Source organism: Pelophylax lessonae (genome assembly GCF_965119305.1).
Source record: "Pelophylax lessonae genome assembly, chromosome: 1".
Classification (NCBI taxonomy): Eukaryota; Metazoa; Chordata; class Amphibia; order Anura; family Ranidae; genus Pelophylax; species Pelophylax lessonae.
Genome location: NC_138768.1, coordinates 326,346,503 through 326,367,395, shown reverse-complemented (window position 1 = coordinate 326,367,395; position 20,893 = coordinate 326,346,503). Strand labels below are relative to the sequence as shown.

The window sequence follows — 20,893 nt, the reverse complement described above, 5'->3', positions numbered from 1 at the left end:
AATGTACCCCTATTCACATTAGGGGGGCAGGAACTGAGAGCCCCCTTGTTAAGCCCCTAACCCGCAGACCCCCACAACCATTGCCCAGGGATGTCGGGAAGAGGCCATTGTCCCCATCAACATGGGGACAAGGTGCTTTGGGGGGCCACCCCAAAGCACCCTCTCCATGTTGAGGGCAAGCGGCCTGGTATAGTTCAGGAAAGGGGGGCCACTCGCTTGTCCCCCCCATCCTGGCCTGCCAGGCTGCATGCCCGGATAAAGGTCTGTTATGGATTTTGGGGGGACCTCACACCATTTTCTTTTTCAGTTTTGGTGTGGAGTTCCCCTTAAAATCTGTACCAGACCCAAAAGGCCTGGTGTAGATTTTGGGGCAGCCCCCACGCCATTTTTTTTTTTTTTAAGCGTGGAGTTTCCCTTAACAACTTAAATACTGGGCACTTTCATCCCCTTCCTGCCCAGACCAGCTTTCAGTGCTCATTGACATCTATGGGAAATATTGGTCAGCTTGACATGGCACTGCTCCCCATCTTCAACATTGGCGTCTATGGGAAGTATTGGTCACCTTGGCACAGCACTGCTCCCTGTCTTTAACATTAGCATCTATGGGAAACATTGGTCAGCTTGACATGGCACTGCTGCCTGTTTTTAACATTGGCATCTATGGGAAATATTGGTCAGTTTGACATGGAACTGCTCCCCGTCTTTAACATTGGCATCTATATGAAATATTGGACTGCTTGGCATGGTATCTGTATTGCTGGGAGTCGGCAATACATTACAGCCACGACCAAGTTTAAATTACATTTTTTCCTATAGAAATGTCAGTATTGCTGCCAGTGGCGGCTGGTGTATTGAGGGCACAGGGGCGCCGCCCCCCCCTATCCATGCTTCTGGCCCCCTAATGTACATGCAGGGCGCCGGACGCATGGACTTCAATAGGGCTTTTTTTTTTAGCAATGTGATTAGAGCCAGAGGCTCTAATAGGCTAAAAAAACGGTGAGCCCACCCAGTTGTGTGAAAATAGCGAATGAAAATTCGCTATTGTCACACGGATCCTTCTCCTGGCCAATCAGGAAGTGGGTCTCACTGGGGAGGGGGCTCAAATCCATCATCACCCAGGATGACACACACTGTGCCCACACTACTTCCATCCCGGCTCCGCCCTGACATCTGCTCTTTACCTGCACAGCTGGAGGCCCCCCCCCCCCCCGGGTCCTGTCAGTATCACACAGGCCGACACCACTACTGGCAGGTGGGATCTGCTAGCAGACGCGGTGGCCGTGGGGTTCGCTGTTATTGTCCTGTCAGCACTGCCCAGACCGGACCTGTCCCCTCTACTGACAGATACAGCCGGCTGACGGTGAAAGGCGGAGCCAATGGCATGGCTTCTCCTTTCAGCCAATAGGGAAACGGGTCTCAGAGCCCCCTCCCCAGTGAGACTCATGTCCTGTTATCCCCGGAGTAGGGTTGGCTGGCAGCAGGTCTCAGGATTATTAGCATGATCTGGACATATCCCATACTCTGATTTCTGCAGATTTCAGCAGATCAACCCCCCTCCCCTATAATAATAACTATAACTGCCCCCCTCCTTATAAAGACAGACAATCTAAATCTTCCTTTGTATTTGATGTTATCATGACCAAGTAATGCATTATGAGAAGGCAGACATGCTTTGTTTCTAACTGAAAAATGTGTATTACTGTAGTATGTGTACAGTGACAGCATCAAAATCTTAATTTATGGCCAGGCCCCTAACCCCCAATTAATGGGGATATATACTGAGAGACACCTTAATATGGGGTGTACTGAGAGTGGGAGACCCCCTATTATGGATATACTGGGAGTCCCTCTATTTTATTACATGGGTTCTCTCAGTATATCCCACAATAGGGGTCTCTCAGTATATATCCCATAATAGGGTGTCTCTCACAGTATATCCCATAATAGGGCCCATGCTCCCTATTATGGGATATACTAGTACCGAGAGACCCCTTAATATGTGATATATTGGGAGAATTTGTTCACGCAAGCGAAATACAGGGGACAAAATGGGTGGAGTCTGTAAGGGGTGGGACTTCTGAGAAGTGTGAGGGGTCAAAATGGAAGGGCGGGGTCTAGCCCCCCACCATCTTAAAACTACACCAGCCACCACTGATTGCTGCAGAGGGCTCCATACATCGTACAGATGTGCCACTTTACAGGCACATTAAGGGGACCCCCCAGGCATGATATTTAAAGGAATTTTTCATTTTTATTGTTTCACTTTAAGCATCATTAAAATCACTGCTCCAGAACCTGGGTCCCCATATACTTTTTATGGCAATAACTTGCATATAAGCCTTTAAAATGAGGACTTTTGATTTTTCATGTTCGTGTCCTATAGACTTTATTAGAGTTCGCATGTTCGCTAGAACTTTTACACTGTTCGAGTTGTTCTGATGCAAACCGAACAAGGGGGTGTTTGGCCCATCACTAAAAATATTGTAGCCCTGTTATAGGGGGGTCATAGGAAATTGTCCTCTCCACACAGGCTATGGCGCTAACCTGCAGGTAACCAAATGAGCCAGAGCCTATGCTAAAGGAAGAGTGGACTATGAATATATTATTTGCAGTGCCTCCACCTAGAATAGGGCTCCAGCGTATATAGAGGTGATCCCTTTCTAGGACAATAACTAGTAACTCACCCAAAATAACTGACAGTACTAATACACCCAGCATAGATTTCTAAGAGTAAGATATGCAGACATACCAGCATGTGATTAGTGTAACTTTATATGATAAAGTGATGGCATTGAATACAACCAAAGCGATAACAGGAAGAATGTACATATGTCTGAGAAGAACAGCGTATAAATGTATCTATATATATCCAGATATATAACTAAAGGCCTTTAACACCAATACTTTCAATTAGGCACTGTGGCACAGTTCAGTTGCAGGGGCCCTTGATGAGATGACTTGTAAAGTGTAACACAATCCAGCTTGAGAGAACGATCACAGACACATCTGTGGAGCGGTGGCTTCCTGGGGACGTGTGTACAGACAAACACACAGATGGGCAAGAAGTCTGGAGCGTACCACCTGCAAGGCAAATCAGACCTATCTAGCCTATCTCTTGTTCCCTAACCTGACTATAGGCTATCAATGCTACCGGGCCTCTACCTATCGAAATGGAGTGGGTGTCTGAACGATGTATGCAATCAGGTTGCCTTGTTTTTTGGCCTCCCGTATTGAAACTGTTGGAGCTAAAAAATCTCAAGTGTAGGTGGGTGGCCTGGTTGGCCTACCAGCACCGAAAGCACCCTTTAGTAAGATGTTTTGTAAAACTGGGGTTAGATTGGTAGTATTAGTCTGTCCCCCCCCCCCCCCCCCCCCGGTGAGATGGCATTTCAGGATGTTTCTTTTTTTTTTCCCCCTATTTTTTTCCACTTTGTTATTGACCTTGACTCGGCTTGCCTCTGCTATCTAATTTGTCCTGGGATACGGCATGACCGTGCTCTATTGTTCCCTTCGCCGCTGTGTGAACTCACAGGCATAACTAGAACCTTCAGGGCCCTGGTGCAAGAAACCATGAAGGGCCCTTCCCTTCAAGCCTGGGGCTCTTCCCACTGATCCTGGGGCCCTTTACACTTGTTGCAGGACCCTTCCACAAGTTCTGCAGTGGGCCCCCTTCCTGCCATCTTGGGCCTCCCCACGGTGGTGGAATGCCAGGGCCAGATTACAACGGTGAGCTTTGCGATCCTGGAAGTTCACCCACTGGTGTCAGTAGTTTTTATTGTCTGGTATATTAATTGTATTATTTTTTATTATTTTATTTAATTTTTTTACAATGTCACTGACTATGACTCTGTCCATCAGAAAAGGAAGGAGCTGGTAAATTACATATTTTCCGACCCCTTCCTGGTTCTCTATTGTGACACATCCCCTGTAGCAGCCGGCAGGAGAGGGAAGGGAGCAAAGTTGGGAGGGGGGGAGGACACAGGGGCCCAGAGACAGCAGAACACAAGTGAACTGGCAGAGACAGCAGAACACAAGTGAACTGGATAGGAGGAGTGGCGGGGGCAGCATACAGAGAAACCAATTTCCTCCTGCAGCTACAGGAGGAAAAAGGAGGACAGTGGTTTCTCTAGATGCTGCCCCGACCCCCCCTCCTATACAGGTGTACAGGGGAGCCGCACATGCGCCCTGGAGCTATGGGCCCGGTTGCAATTGCAACCCCTGCAACCCCTTTAGTTATGCCCCTGATGCAAATAGCTCTCGCTGGGCGAGTGTGTGATTTCCTATTTTCAGCTGCTTCCTGGGCTGCCTTCTTCCCTCAATCCTCTAGATGGGGTGATTGGACGCCTTGGCTGGATTGGGAGGGATAGTGGGTGCCTCCTTGCGTGATCTATGCTCTGTTGGGCCCCGCTCATCGGTACTACGCATGTGCCATTCCGGCACACGAGCAGTCCAAAAATGCGTTCGGTGACGTCATCAGCCGGCAGTGCCTGTGCTTTGATGACTCACTGATCGGACAGGACTCAGGTGGCTATATAATGGGAGGTTTTTACCTCCCATTTTGCATGGACGGCCGGTGGTGTGGTTTTCTGTCTAAGCGACAAACAGCACATAGGTGAGTGTGCCAATTGAGCCAATTGACTTATTGGTCTCAGAACCTGATTGCTCCTGTTTTTTTATCAGATTGTTACTTTCTCCAGATGTTTGATCCTATGATTCATGCTAGCTGATATTGATGTATGCATTGCCTACAATGGTTTACTGACTATCCAATCTCCTTTGTAAAGTAACTTTACCCGCTAAATATTGATTAATGTCAAGCACTTATCAACTAGCCTTTTATATACTATATGTACAGTGGGTACGGAAAGTATTCAGACCCCCTTAAATTTTTCACTCTTTGTTATATTGCAGCCATTTGCTAAAATCATTTAAGTTCATTCTTCTTCCTCATGAATGTACACATAGCACCCCATACTGACAGAAAAACACAGAATTGTTGACATTGTTGCAGATTTATTAAAAAAGAAAAACTGAAATATCACATGGTCCTAAGTATTCAGACCCTTTGCTGTGACACTCATATATTTAACTCAGGTGCTTTCCATTTCTTCTAATCATCCTTGAGATGGTTCTACACCTTCATTTGAGTCCAGCTGTGTTTGATTATACTGATTGGACTTGATTAGGAAAGCCACACACCTGTCTATATAAGACCTTCCAGATCACAATGCATGTCAGAGCAAATGAGAATCATGAGGTCAAAGGAACTGCCTGAAGAGCTCAGAGACAGAATTGTGGCAAGGCACAGATCTGGCCAAGGTTACAAAAAGATTTCTGCTGCACTTAAGGTTCCTAAGAGCACAGTGGCCTCCATAATCCTCAAATGGAAGACGTTTGGGACGACCAGAACCCTTCCTAGAGCTGGCCGTCCGGCCAAACTGAGCTATCGGGGGAGAAGAGCCTTGGTGAGAGAGGTAAAGAAGAACCCAAAGATCACTGTGGCTGAGCTCCAGAGATGCAGTCAGGAGATGGGAGAAAGTTGTAGAAAGTCAACCATCACTGCAGTCCTCCACCAGTCGGGGCTTTATGGCAGAGTGGCCCGACAGAAGCCTCTCCTCAGTGTAAGTCACATAAAAGCCCGCATGGAGTTTGCTAAAAAACACCTGAAGGACTCCAAGATAGTGAGAAATAAGATTCTCTGGTCTGATGAGACCAAAATAGAACTTTTTGGCCTTAATTCTAAGCGGGATGTGTGGGGAAAACCAGGCACTGCTCATCACCTGTCCAATACAGTCCCAACAGTGAAGCATGGTGGTGGCAGCATCATGCTGTGGGGGTTGTTTTTCAGCTGCAGGGACAGGACGACTGGTTGCAATCGAGGGAAAGATGAATGCGGCCAAGTACAGGGATATCCTGGACAAAAACCTTCTCCAGAGTGCTCTGGACTTCAGACTGGGCCGAAGGTTTACCTTCCAACAAGACAATGACCCTAAGCACACAGCTAAAATAATGAAGGAGTGGCTTCACAACAACTCCGTGACTGTTCTTGAATTGCCCAGCCAGAGCCCTGACTTAAACCCAATTGAGCATCTCTGGAGAGACCTAAAAATGGCTGTCCACCAACGTTTACCATCCAACCTGACAGAACTAGAGAGGATCTGCAAGGAGGAATGGCAGAGGATCCCCAAATCCAGGTGTGAAAGACTTGTTGCACCTTTCCCAAAAAGACTCCTGGCTGTATTAGATCAAAAGGGGGCTTCTACTAAATACTGAGCAAAGGGTCTGAATACTTAGGACCATGTGATATTTCAGTTTTTCTTTTTTAATAAATCTGCAACAATGTCAACAATTCTGTGTTTTTCTGTCAGTATGGGGTGCTATGTGTACATTCATGAGGAAGAATGAACTTAAATGATTTTAGCAAATGGCTGCAATATAACAAAGAGTGAAAAATTTAAGGGGGTCTGAATACTTTCCGTACCCACTGTATATATATATATAATATATATAATATATATCACTATTGGTAGGCTAATATTGGGTGTTCCCCCTTGTGGTTTTCTCTCCATAGATTTGACTCTTTATTTACTGCACCCTGGTTCGTTATTATACATGCTACTTATGTGGATGAATGTTTTCCACTACATATTACTCTGTATGAACCACAACTAATCACTACAAGGTGAGATCCCCCTTTACATAATTATCTGCTTAGCAATATATTTTATGGCCTGAGGCCTAATACCCTTTATGATAAAAAGTGAGTACACCCCTCACATTCTTGTAAATATTTTATTATGTCTTTTCATGTGACAACACTGAAGAAATGACACTTTGCTACAATGTAAAGTAGTGAGTGTACAGCTTGTAGAACAGTGTCAATTTTGTGTCCCCTCAAAATAACTCAACACACAGCCATTAATGTCTAAACCACTGGCAACAAAAGTGAGTAAACCCCTAAGTAAAAATGTCCACATTAGGCCCAAAGTGTCAATATTTTGTGTGGCCACCATTGTTTTACAGCACTGCCTTAACCCTCTTGGGCACAGAGTTCACCAGAGCTTCACAGAATGCCACTGGAGTCCTCTTCCACTGTCTATGACAATATCATGGAGCTGGTGGATGTTAGAAACCTTGCGCTCCTCAACCTTCCATTTGAGGATGCCCCAGAGATGCTCAACAGGGTTTAGGTCTGGAGACATGCTTGGCCAGTCCATCACCTTTACCCTCAGCATCTTTAGCAAAGCAGTGGTCATCTTGGAGGTGTGTTTGGGGTCGTTATAATGTTGGAATACTGCCCTGCAGCCCAGTCTCTGAAGGGAGCGGATCATGCTCTGCTTCAATATATCACAGTGCATGTTGGCATTCATGGTTCCCTCAATGAACTGTAGCTCCCCAGTGCTGGCGGCACTGAGGCAGCCCCAGACCATAACACTCCAACCACCATGCTTCACTGTAGGCAAGACACACTTGTCTTTGTACTGCTCACCTGGTTGCCATCACACACACTTGACACCATCTGAACCAAAGAAGTTTATCTTGGTCTTATCAGACCACAGGACATGGTTCCAGTAATCTATGTCCTTAGTCCAAACTGTTTGCGGGCTTTCTTGTGCATCATCATTAGAAGAGGCTTCCTTCTGGGACAACAGCCATGCAGACCAATTTGATTCAGTGTGCAGCGTATGGTCTGAGAACTGACAGGCTGGCCCCCCACCCCTTCAACCTCTTTAGCAATGTGGGCAGCACGTGCACTCCACTCCTTTGGTCCAACATGGCGAGGCCTGTTCTGAGTGGAACCTGCCCTGTTAAACAGCTGTGTGGTCTTGGCCACTGTGCTGCAGCTCAGTTTCAGGGTCTTGGCAAACTTCTTATAGCCTAGGCCATCTTTATGTAGAGCAACAATTCTTTTTTTCAGATCCTCAGAGAGTTCTTTGCCATGAGGTACCATGTTGAACTTTCAGTGACCAGTCACCTGCTCCCCATTCACACCTGAGACCTTGTAACACTAATGAGTCACATGACACTGGGGAGGGAAAATGGCTAATTGGGCCCAATTTGGACATGTTCACTTAGGGGTGTATTCACTTTTTTTTGCCAGCGGTTTAGACATTATTGGCTGTGTGTTGAGTTATTTTGAGGGGACAGCAAATTTACACTGTTATACAAGCTGTACACTCACTACTTTACATTGTAGCAAAGTGTCATTTCTTTAGTGTCGTCACATGAAAATATATAGTAAAATATTTACAAAAATGTGAGGGGTGTACTCACTTTTGTGAGATACTGTATAAAAAATCTTTTAGGTTCAATCATCCATCAATAGTTTTTTTTTTTTTTTTTGAAAAGCTGTTCTCTGTCCATTTTGGCTTATCCCTCACCGTAGTCTGACTGTCCAGTGTTTGGTGACTTTTCTAACTTTTTAGGTGTGTATAAATTGGATGCTATGGTGATAGTTGAAACGTCTGAGGGGGTGGTACGATAATTGCCCTTTTTCCTCCCACCTTATTTTGTGGACTCTTTTTAATATAATATAATACAATGCACCTCTTACCTTTATCAGCATCCATCGTCATTTACTGTCCATCTGGCTCCCATAGTCGTCCTTGAGACTGCCATTTGGCGCTATGGCCCCATATGCTGTTGATGTGGGCTTTTGGTGAGTATAGCCTTGCTTTGTCTATATTAGTGGTGTGCCGAACCGAACACCCCCCCCTGTTCGGTTCGCACCAGAACATCTCGAACAGGGAAAAAGTTCTAGCGAGCATGCAAACTCTATTAAAGTCTATGGGACACGAACATGAAAAATCAAAAGTCCTCATTTTAAAGGCTTGTATGCAAGTTATTGCCATAAAAAGTGTATAGGGACCCGGATACTGCTCTGGGGGACATGCATCGATGCAAAAACATTTTTTTTAAATGATCGTTTTTATAGGAGCAGTGATTTTAATAATGCTTAAAGTGAAACAATAAAACCGAAAAATTCCTTTAAATATTGTGCCTTAATGTGCCTGTACAATGGCGCATCTGTACGATGTATGTAACCTGTTGCAGCAATGCTCACATTTCTAAAGGAAAAAATGTAATTCAAACTTGCTCGCAGCTGTAATGTATTGTCGGCTCCCGGCAAAAAAAAAATGAAAAAAAAAAAAACCGGCGTAACACCCCCCACTTTCCCAGTCCATACCAGGCCCTTCGGGTCTGGTATAGATTTTAAGGGGAACCCCATGTCATTTATTTTTTTTTTTTAGGCGTGGGTCCCCCACAGAATCCATACCAGACCCTTATCCAAGCATGCAGCCTGGCAGGCCAGGATAGGGGGGTCGACAAGCGAGCGTCCCCCCTCCTGAACCATACCATGTCGCTTCCCCTTAACATGGGGAGAGTGCTTTGGGGTGACCCCAAAGCCTCTTTTCCCCATGTTGATAGGGACAAGGGCCTTTTCCCGACAGCCCTGGGCTGTGGTTATTGGGGTCTGCAGGTAGGGGGCTTATTGGAATCTGTAAGCCCCCTTTAACAAGGGGGCCCCCAGATACCGGCACCCCCCTCCCCATGTGAATGGGTATCGAGTACATCATACCCCTACCCATTCACCAAAAAAGTGTACAAAAAAAATTAACACAAAAGAAAGTTTTTGACAAGTCTTTTATTCAAAAATAAAAAAATCGTGTCCCCTGATGTAAATCCATCGTCAATCACGATGCCCGCCACACCTGAAAAATAGAAAAAATTTAAAGACGCTTCACCTCTTCAGAGGCATCCCGCCAAATGACGCTCTTGAGTTTTGACAGCTTTTATAGGCAAGGGGTGGGTCCACCCAATTACATCACCGAAGGCGTCGCCCCGTCTGACGTCTATGGGAAATATTGGTCAGCTTGACATGGCACTGCTTCCTGTCTTTAACATTGGCGTCTATGGAAATCTTGATCAGTTTGGCATGGCACTGCTCACGAACTTTAAGTGACAGGGACACAAAATTTGGGAGCACTGAGAGGGGACCCAGGACTACAACTACACTGACTGCACTAAACTAACTCAGCTCACTGTCCACTAACTATCTGCCTAATCTCTATTATAACACACTATACACGGCTGCCGTGTAATCATCAGCCTTACATAGTATGGGACGTGGACTTGAGCCCCTGAGTCATGATTGGCTTAAGGTACCCTGTCTTTGGCCAATCAAGACTCCGACAGGACATTGGGACAGTATAATCCTAAAAAGGGAGGATAGATGGATCCATAGGTTTATGGATCACCAGGCCTCAATTATGCTTTTAGCTACAAGCCTTTCTTGTAATTTATTATTTTCTGTTTAATTACACATATTAATATATTTATATATATATTTTTTATTCTTCTCTTCATGAGCATTCCAATATGATATCTAATTGTATATTTGGGATATGTAAACAACAAGCTGTCATTTATTTTCTACCCTATGTATCTATATATGGTCTTATATTGAATTTGGTTTGGGAATGAGTTCAAGTTCATTTTTTCTGTTTCAACCTAATTCAATATATATGGGGCAGATGTGGGGGGGGGGGGTTGTCTCTCCCTTATTTGTACTGGGGGGTTCTGGTGTGCCCTCTCTTTTTGCTGGGGGTGTGGTGATACGCTGTTGCCGGGAGGATTTAATCTGATTGGATGGGTGCTGATCAGATCAACCTCCCAGGACGTGCATGCTCTCTGAACTAGGAGTGTGATCGCAGTGCATCAGGACACGATACGTCATAGGCATGCGCTGATCGAGCCTCATAGCACTCTTGCGCCACTAAATGGCGATGAAACACCTGAAGATCGGACGTGGTGCTGAACAACAAAGCATCCACCTGATGCTATTTGGCTTTAATATCAGTCTCTTTGCAAGGTGGTTCCCAGCCCTGATTATCCACTCTAGCTATAAATACTCAGATCTTGATACATCCTGGAGGCATTACACCCCCATGGATGCATAACTATTAAGCTCTCCACTGGCTCAGACATCTCCTGAATTCTTTTCCCATTTGTTGACCCAATATGGTATCCTTTACAGGTAGCCAAATATACAACTGGATTTAGAATTTCAGGTCTCTATTAGAGATTTATTGATTAACTGACAGCCTGAGCTTTTAGTCACCTGCATTCATCAATATATATTCTACTATGCAAAAACACCTGGCCAACACATTATATGCACACTTTGGGGTGTAGGGGTGTAGTTGGTACTCTGAAGGCTGTTATGGATTGTATTCTATTTTTAGAACACCAATGATATTCTCTTTATTGCTATGGATATTGTGGAAATCTGCATAGTGGATGCACCTGACTACCTGCAGTAAAGCTGGCAATTGTAAGGGCAATACCTTATTGATGTGGTTTTTCCTTTCCTCCTCTTTTGTATAGAGACTGTTTAATTGGCGATATACAGTACGCTATATCTAAACTTCATGATGACCTCTGATTAGTTGGGACCTCTTCAGATCCAATGGGCAAAAAATGACAGCTGTTGCATAAAGATATTGTTTACTATATGTTTATTGTTGGGTATGTATCACTCATATACTGTATATGTGATAACATTTGATAGATATTTTGTAACTATTGTAAGGGATTAGCTCGGTGGTAGGCGTATGGGTGACCCCTTTGGGGGTGCGTTTTCACAGAGATAGCCGATTAGAGGTTGAAAAACAAGACTGATTTATTCATGCAATTTACTTAACACAATTGCAAGCATCAAAACAGCCAAAATAAAATAAAAGACAAAATAAATCCTTGCCTCTGTGGGCGGCTACCTTCTCACGCTGGAACCTACCTAAGAAGTCTTTCCAACCTACTGTTGGGCCGACACTGCTGATCCTACAGCAGACACTCAAATGTCCATTTGTTTGCTTTTCACACAGCACAAACATTGTCCATTGAACATGTCCCTTTGTTTTCTTTCACACAGCACATGTTCATTTATAACAGGATCCTTTACTCTTCAGATTCTTCACATTGAACACAGTTCATTTAACAGGTCCCTTTACTCTTCACACTCTTCACATGGAACACTTTGTCTTCTCACCTTTGAGACGTCTTCACTCGTGGTTACCCTCCTTAGCTTCACATCGCTGTAGGGGGTCTTCTCCCATGCTCACCAGCTTGTCGGGAGGCACACATCCGACTGTCCCCCTCTCCCAGCCCACACGGCGACAGGCGGCAGCAGTCCTTCTCCCATGCCCACACGGCGTCGGGAGGTACACGTATGTCTGTCCTCCTCTCCCAGCCTACACGGCGACAGGAGGCAGCACTCAATAGATTTTCTCTGGACAAATTATAGAGGCCTTGATCTCCTCATTCTGAACAGCTGAATGGTTTTCAACTTCCTGCTGGCTCTTTTTGCAGCCAACACCCTATAGTATCAGTGAATTTTTCAAAGCAGGTGGGAATGTATCTCCTTCCTGTGACTACATTCCCAGATTTACCTGACTTCCTGTCACATACCCCCCCCTCTTGTTTCAACCCTAGGGTTGGGACACATATTTCCAGGCACGCATGTGTCAGGCACTGCTGACTCACTGATAAGCCTCCTATTATCCTCAAGCTTCCGGATGAAACTGTTTCTGTCATCTTCACTGACAGATTTCTCATAAATGCCACACAGTTTGTCTCTCATCTCATATACACATTCTTCAACTGCATTTTTGGCATAATTTTGCTCCTTCTCGTTTCTGTCATCTTCATTGACAGCTTTCTCATAAATGTCAGACAGCTTGTCCCTCATAACCGTCTGTCCAATCCACCATGGAGGACCGTGATCCATAGGCAACTCAATTGGGCTAGTCTTGATGTTTTCAACATTCTTAAGACGCCTCTCTCTGCAATCCATAAATGTTTTCCACAAAACTTTGAGAACCTTTGCTTCACTAAGCTTTGTTCCAAGTAGGGACTCTTGACATCCCTCTGTGACTTGAGTTGCCTCTCCATACATCTGTACACAATCATTGACTTTTTGTTGTAAAAGGGAATGATCTTCCTTCTTGAGCTTTGCTTGCTCTAAGATGCTGTGCAGAGGATTTTCCAATTGAGACAACAGGCTGTCACACATTTCTTCAAAGTGACCCCTGTTCCTTTTCCCAGAGATATCAATATCATTCAAACATTTCATATTCATAGGCAGATCTGAAGCATTTGCACTCATCAACTTCTTAAACTTTTCGCCCTCCTGAGCGAGTCGCAGTAAAGGCCTACTATTTGATTTGATATTCAGTTTATATTTCTTGCCAAACTCTTCACAGAAGTAGCCAACCAGAACATCATCAACTTTCCTTCCACCAACATAGGGGTCAAAGGCAACAACACAGTTGAACCCAGCGATCTGGGTGGTATCCATTATAGACCTCCTCTCTGCATCAGTGAAGAAGCATGGAACTGCAACACATTCTTTTACAGGTTTCTTCAATGCACTTTCTGCTGAACTATTTGACCGCTCAAGGTCACCTAGTTCTTTTTCTCTATCTGAATTCCACATGGAATGCATCTCAAGATCACGATCAAACTTCTGCCACCCGTCTTTCACCAGTTCCATTTTGGAAACACTCCCTGAAAGGCACTTATTCATTTGCTTCACGTTTTCACCAACAGCCTTAGTTTTCTCCACTAGGTTTTCAGCCTGAACTGAGAAATCACCACATTTCTTACTCAGCTCCTTTGTTTGCTGAAGCTCTAATGATACATTTTCCAATGCTTGAAGTTTTTGAAGGAACGGTTTATTCCAAAGGGGTGATTCAAGCCACATGTCGTCACATTTCTGAGGCTCACTCAGGACAGACCCCAAAACACTGATCCTTTTAAAAACTGCATCAGGCACACTATCCCCTCTTTGGGACAGATCCTCTGTTGCCTGGAATTCCTCTTCCAGTTCCTGCAACGGAATCTTCATCTCTTCTAGTTGCTGTTCTAAGGCTCGCTTAGACTTTTCTAGCTCCTGAACGCTTTTCACAACATCATCCTTGGAGCTGACCAATTCTTCCATTTCTGTACGCAGCTGTTTAACACTTTCTAGTTCAGCCTTACACTCTAGAGCTTCCTCCAAAGAGCGAGCCAAGAACAGGGCTTTGCTCTCGTTATCACGCACCTCCGTTTCTGCACGTGCGCGTTCTTCTGCATATTTTGCAGACACATTCTTCTCTTCACCAAGCATCTGATCAAACTTCTTTTTCACATCTTCAACACACTGTAATGAACCAACGCTTTCTTCCATGCGTTTTTTCATAACCGCTATCTGAGCTTGCAATGTTGCGACTTGCTCTGATAGGTTTTTCTTTGCTTCCGCCTCCTCTTTTAATTGTTCCAGGAAGCCATTTTTCTCATCTTCCATTTGTTTGAGCTTTGTGCTAAAACTCAGCCTTTGACACCTCTCTTCCTGTAAGAGTTCCTGCGTGTCTTGCAGCTGCGATTCCAAGATAGAAAAATCTTCCGCAATTTCTCTAGATTTGCTGTCTGCTTGAGAAAGCTGATTTGTAACATTGTCCAACTCAACCTGCAGTCGGTTTGCCTTCTCTGACAGCTTAGCACACAATCGGTCACCTTCTGACACCTTGACTTGCGATTCCAGAAGCTGTGCCTCTACTTTTTCCCTCTTATGTTCACAATCTCCTTTTCCCTGCATAAGAGCCTTCACCTCATTGGCTAGCATCTGGGAATAAGAATGTAATTCTGCCACACAGGCTTCTTTCTCCTTTAACTGCTGCTGGACACGTTGGGCTTCCCCTTTCCAACTTTCACAGTCCGCACGCCATTCATTTACCACATTGCTCAAAGTAGTGAGCTCATACACAGTACTCAGTAATTTAGCCTCTCTTTCACTTTTCTCGTTGTCGCTGAGAGACAATGTCGTTTTCAGAGCGACATTCTGTTCCTGCGACTCCTGCAGGTCTATTTTTGTAGCTCCCAAAGACTGAAGACTTTTTTCCAGCTGATTACGCAACTCCAACATATCAGCCATACTTTGCTTCTGCAAAGTCTGAATTTCACTTTCCTTTTCCATGAGGATGGTATCTTTCTCCATTATAGTCTCTCTGCGTTTTTGCAACTCGACCAAAAGAAGAGCAGTGGATTCTTCCCACTGTAACACATGAGACTTGAGTAGTTCATTCATTTCCTGCAAGTTTCTATGCTCCATTTTAAGCAATTCCAAGGCTTGTTCCTTTTCTTCCATTTTCCGTTGCAAGGCATCCAACTCAGCCCTGCACACATACTCGGTTTCCTCCAAACCGATGGCCTCCATTGGCTGCTGGCGTCTCTGTTTCCAGCCTGCCATGCTCTCTTGATGAGCCTTTTGTTGAGCTGCAAAGCTCTGCTGAAAATCCGCATTTGCCTGCTGTTGAGCTGCATTTGCTTGCTGTTGAGCTGCATTTGATATAATCAGATGTTTCAACATCTCCTCCATTTTGAGTTTACTTTTCATCTGAGCACACTGCGTCTCCATAGCAGTTTCATCAGTGTTGCTAGGGACAACAACCTTCCTCTTTAGTAGACTCTCTTTAGGCATGGATGGGGCTGGTTCAGACGGCAACATCCCCTCCATCCATAGAATCCGGTCTCTCATTTCATCTATCTTTGCATTCTTCAGGCGTTTTGAACGCCCCATCTTCAATAACTCCACAAACAAATTTTTCACAGTCCAGCAAAAATTTTTCAGACCACTGTCTCTTTAACACATGTAGTTTTTCTCTCTCTCTTGCAAGATCTCTTTTCCTGCACACACAGTTTGTGCAGTCACTTGCACCAGACACAACAAAGTTCATCAAATAATTTTGAGACCGCTGTCTCTTTAAAACACTTTTTTTTTTTCTGTCAGGATCTTCTCTCCTGCACACATAGATTGTGCAATCTCATGCACCAGATAAAGTTCATCAAACATTTGCACTTCCTTGCAGGGATCTCTGCTTATGCCCACTGCATACCTCCACCATATGTAAGGGATTAGCTCGGTGGTAGGCGTATGGGTGACCCCTTTGGGGGTGCGTTTTCACAGAGATAGCCGATTAGAGGTTGAAAAACAAGACTGATTTATTCATGCAATTTACTTAACACAATTGCAAGCATCAAAACAGCCAAAATAAAATAAAAGACAAAATAAATCCTTGCCTCTGTGGGCGGCTACCTTCTCACGCTGGAACCTACCTAAGAAGTCTTTCCAACCTACTGTTGGGCCGACACTGCTGATCCTACAGCAGACACTCAAATGTCCATTTGTTTGCTTTTCACACAGCACAAACATTGTCCATTGAACATGTCCCTTTGTTTTCTTTCACACAGCACATGTTCATTTATAACAGGATCCTTTACTCTTCAGATTCTTCACATTGAACACAGTTCATTTAACAGGTCCCTTTACTCTTCACACTCTTCACATGGAACACTTTGTCTTCTCACCTTTGAGACGTCTTCACTCGTGGTTACCCTCCTTAGCTTCACATCGCTGTAGGGGGTCTTCTCCCATGCTCACCAGCTTGTCGGGAGGCACACATCCGACTGTCCCCCTCTCCCAGCCCACACGGCGACAGGCGGCAGCAGTCCTTCTCCCATGCCCACACGGCGTCGGGAGGTACACGTATGTCTGTCCTCCTCTCCCAGCCTACACGGCGACAGGAGGCAGCACTCAATAGATTTTCTCTGGACAAATTATAGAGGCCTTGATCTCCTCATTCTGAACAGCTGAATGGTTTTCAACTTCCTGCTGGCTCTTTTTGCAGCCAACACCCTATAGTATCAGTGAATTTTTCAAAGCAGGTGGGAATGTATCTCCTTCCTGTGACTACATTCCCAGATTTACCTGACTTCCTGTCACACTATGTATAATTTTATGATAAAAGACCCTACATGTGTATTTTTGTCGAAGAAAAGCTCGCCATCAAATACTTTCCTGAAGAAGCTGTTGCCCCGAGAAAAGCACCTGCGTCAAATGGAATTTATGGGGAGACAATCCACCACCCAACGGCAGCAGGGTGGACGGATAAGTGTGACTATTAGGGAATTAAAGTGTTCTTATATAGATCTATATGTATATGTCCAATGTCTGTTAAAAATCTTTTATCTATGTGGTTTTAATGAATACTTTTCTTGCACAATAAAATCACACTATATGTGCTTTCAGGGTACCTTGAAAGTCCTCTATGTAGTTTGTTAGAAACAATTTTTGTATACCCTCCTATGGCTGTCAGCTGCTTCACTGAAAGCTATACAGGGAGATGAGTGCCTGTAACTGCCCCCATACCTCCCAACTTTCCAGTTTGATGCAAGTCCAGGCGTCCTGGTGATTGAGGCTGATTGAAGTTTTAGCACTTGGTTCTAGGTTTTTGGTTCGGCACTTGCCTAGTGGGAGCGCACTAACTTGGGCACTGGTTGCCTCTGCCTAGCGGCTTGTGCAGGGTGTATGGGATACTACACACTGCGATTCAGTCTCTGTATTGTAGCTGACATCTCAGTGCCCGCTGCTTGTCACAGTAAGTTACGGCATCTCAGTGTGTGGTATCACCAGGGTTGGGACTAGGAGGGGGAAGGAGTGTCGACGCTCGCTAGCACCGAGCATTTGCCCATGTCTCTTGCAGGGTATCCCTGGGTCTCCAGCACTGTGATCACCGACACTGTAGCAGCCAGTATCTCTCCCAGCCGGCTGCATGTTTACAGCAGCTATAGTGTCAGAGTGCCATAGGAAGTTTCCCATAGGTTCCTCCTCAGCTCTGACATGTGTTCTGACAGGACAGGAGGGGGAGCTTGGGAAAAAGATCTCCCGGTGCTGAGGTCCTGGGAACTGTCTGAGGAGTCTCTACAACTAAAGTCTGTGCTTGGGGCAGGAAAAAGAGGCTCCAAAAAAATTGTAGGTGAGGGCATTTGTATAGGAGGGGAGGGGTTAAACAAGAGATTTGTGTTGAGGGGGGCTTTGGGGGGGGGGTTAGGATAGTTTGAAGGAGATTTATACTGGAAGGGAGTATATGAGGGTGAGGATTTGTGCTTAGAGGGGAGATGGAGGGATGGGGAGGGGAAGGGGGGTAAGATAATTTGTGCAAGAAGAGGAGATATATGGAGGATTTATATTGATAGGAGTGATATGGGGGGATTTATGTTGAGAGGGGGGATGTTTGCTTGGAAGGGGAGATTAAGGGGAATTTTTGTGCCAAAAAGGGGGATTTGTGCTGGAAGGGGGTATATGGGGCTGAGGCTTTTGCTGAGAGGGGGGATATGGGGGGTTTGTGCTGTGAGATGGAAGGATGGGGGTAGGAAGATTTGTTTTAGAGGGGGTTTTAGGGGGGAGGAAGATTTATACTGGAAGGGAAGGTTGGGGGAAGGATTTGTGCTGGGAGGGGAAATTGGGTGGGGGGGGGGCGGGGTTGGGTAAAGGATATTGTGCTCGAAGGAGAGATGGGGAGTATTTGTGATGTGGGGATGATTTTTGGGGGGAGAGAAAGCATTTTTACCAGAAGCTGTATTTGTGTGTGTGTAGGGGGGGGGCTGTGCTGGGAGGGTGAGAGGATTTATCCTGGGGGGATTGGGATGGATCCCATGGTAGAAGGTAGGAGAGGATTTGTCCTGGGAGTTGGGGTTGGGGGAAGATTATTTGTTTTGGGAAGGATTAGTGCTTTTTTTTTTTTTTTTGGAGGAGGGATGCATATTTTTGCTGAAAGGGTGAACTAGCGTAGAGTAATGCATGTGCTAGCATAAGTCCTCTCCCCTCCTAAAACACCCCTCCCCAGTAGATATCTGTCCCCAACTCTATCCCCACGTTCTAATACAAGTGCTCTACCTCCCAAAAGTGACACCCCAGCACATACCCGAAGCCTGGGTTTTGTTAACCCTTGCCCCTTAAGCCCCTCTCACTGAAACATTTGGCAACACCAATTTTTGTTTGTTTTGCTAAGCGTGCTACAGGCTTCTACCTCCCTCAAATGTCCCTCCCTCATTCTCAACTTTGAAAAATGGGAGATGTGCCCCCACCACCGCATTGATCATCCCTGACTGTCAACCAGAAAGGGATCATCCATGAGTGCAGTGTAGGTCAGAGCACAGTGGCCCCCCATCCTCCCTTGGGGCCCGTGTTCAGTGAACACCCTGCACCCATGGATGATACGTTACTGACTCTCACCAATCACTGCACAGGTATATTGATCAGGTGTATTGATTGCATTTTTCACTATTTATAAAGCTTTGATTTTTGATAGGTTTACTAACATTCCTCCATTGTTTTTCTATAAAGCAGTTCATGTACATGCAGTTAGTTATCTTGTTACATTGTGCCTCTCTTACACAATAATATGTGCCGGATTCTTCAGGTTTCATTCCAGTGAGTTTTAAAAACACTTCTCTTTTATTTGTGTCTCTGGACAGAGTCAGTCGTCCCTTAACAGAGCTGGAATAATCTGCGACTGCATTATGACATATTCTCCCCAACCACACCAGCGGTTTCCTTTCTGATTGTCGGCTCCAGTGCACACAGTGCATGTTAGTGCTGTCAGTGAGGGAGGCTCCGGTCACTTTACAGGTCATTTCCAGAATCTCTGATGGCTTCACAGTCCCAGGACCAAACTCTGCCATTGTGATTTGTGATGTGACATCTGAAAAATATATATTATATCTTGTTATATATTACATGTCTTGTATCTCAGATCTCTTAGAAACTGTAAATGAATAATCTAGATAGAAAAAACACACATTGTACTGAAGATACAATAAGGAGTAACCACAGGAGATGTGTCATGTCTGAAGTTGTGTCTTGGATTCGGTTGCACTGATTCTGATCAGTTAACTTTTCCTATATAACGCTCTGTATTTAAACAGAAATTTACCATGAATACGTTTTGCATAAACTGAAATGATTGGGTGAGTGGAACCGATGATATGAACTGTTACTTTCTCTTATGGGAAGTTCTGTATTCAAACAGAATTTTACAGAAATATAAAAAATATAATTTATACCAACTGAAATAGCTCAGTTTAGTCACACAAGTGTAGTCCTACAAGTAGAATATTTTATGGTGGCCATACATTCAATGATTTGATCAAATGATTCTTCACACAATAAGATAATATGATTGGATCTATGAATTATCGAAAAAGACACTTACTGTGTCATCAATTGATCTCAAGCAAAACTGATAGATTTAATCATTTTAATAATAAATTATTCAGATCAGCCTGGATGGAAAATCTGATTGTAAGAAAGTAGATATTTTGGTGTGATCGTTAAGTGTATGGTAAACAGAACAATCTTTTCTAAAGAAGGTGAAATATCATCAGTGATACTCTAATAGTAATCAACAGTAGCACAAATGATACAAAAAACAAATTATCATAAACTAATAAATAAATGCTGTAACAAATGTCCAAAAAAATGCTGAAAAATATATCCATCAAAGTGCTAGAAACAGTGCTTCATTTCTTCTCACTGGAGATAACACACCAAAAGTCCATCACCACAGTGAAAGTACAGCCCGGAGCAAAATAAGAAAAATAGGCGCAGGGCGAGCATGATTGGGCCATCAGTGGAATTGGCAGAGTAGGGGTTAATAATAAGTAAACTTCGCTGGGGTTTTTCCCTATTGGCCCCTATTAGTTGCGGTGGGAGGGGCCGAATAGGGGGGAGTTATGCTAACCTGCCGATCCAGGGCATCAGAACAGTGTGGGTGGAGGATCGTTCCCGCCTGCCCGCCCCTACATTGGAATTTCTTTCTACTGTGATTGTTTTCTGATTTGACGGTTGGGGTCTTTGGAGGTATTTTGGTAAAACCTGCTGTGCTTATCAGTTTAGGGACCCATCTAAGGTATGGAGTCACCTGGGGAATGCCAGTTAATAGGTGGGTTAACTGGTAGTTTAAATTGGGAGGTATCTGCTGTGTGTTGAGGTCGTCCCGAGCCGGTGTGGTGCGGC

The 20,893-nt window shown here is 44.6% G+C and overlaps 1 gene segment (V, D, J or C); it reads right to left on the bottom strand.

Moving 5' to 3' along the window:
- LOC309544177 (immunoglobulin mu heavy chain-like) overlaps nt 1-19,738 on the bottom strand; it is a 652,707-nt gene extending 632,969 nt beyond the window's left edge. Inside the window, exon 1 of the C gene segment in view lies at nt 19,678-19,738.
- Nucleotides 19,739-20,893: the final 1,155 nt, after the last annotated feature.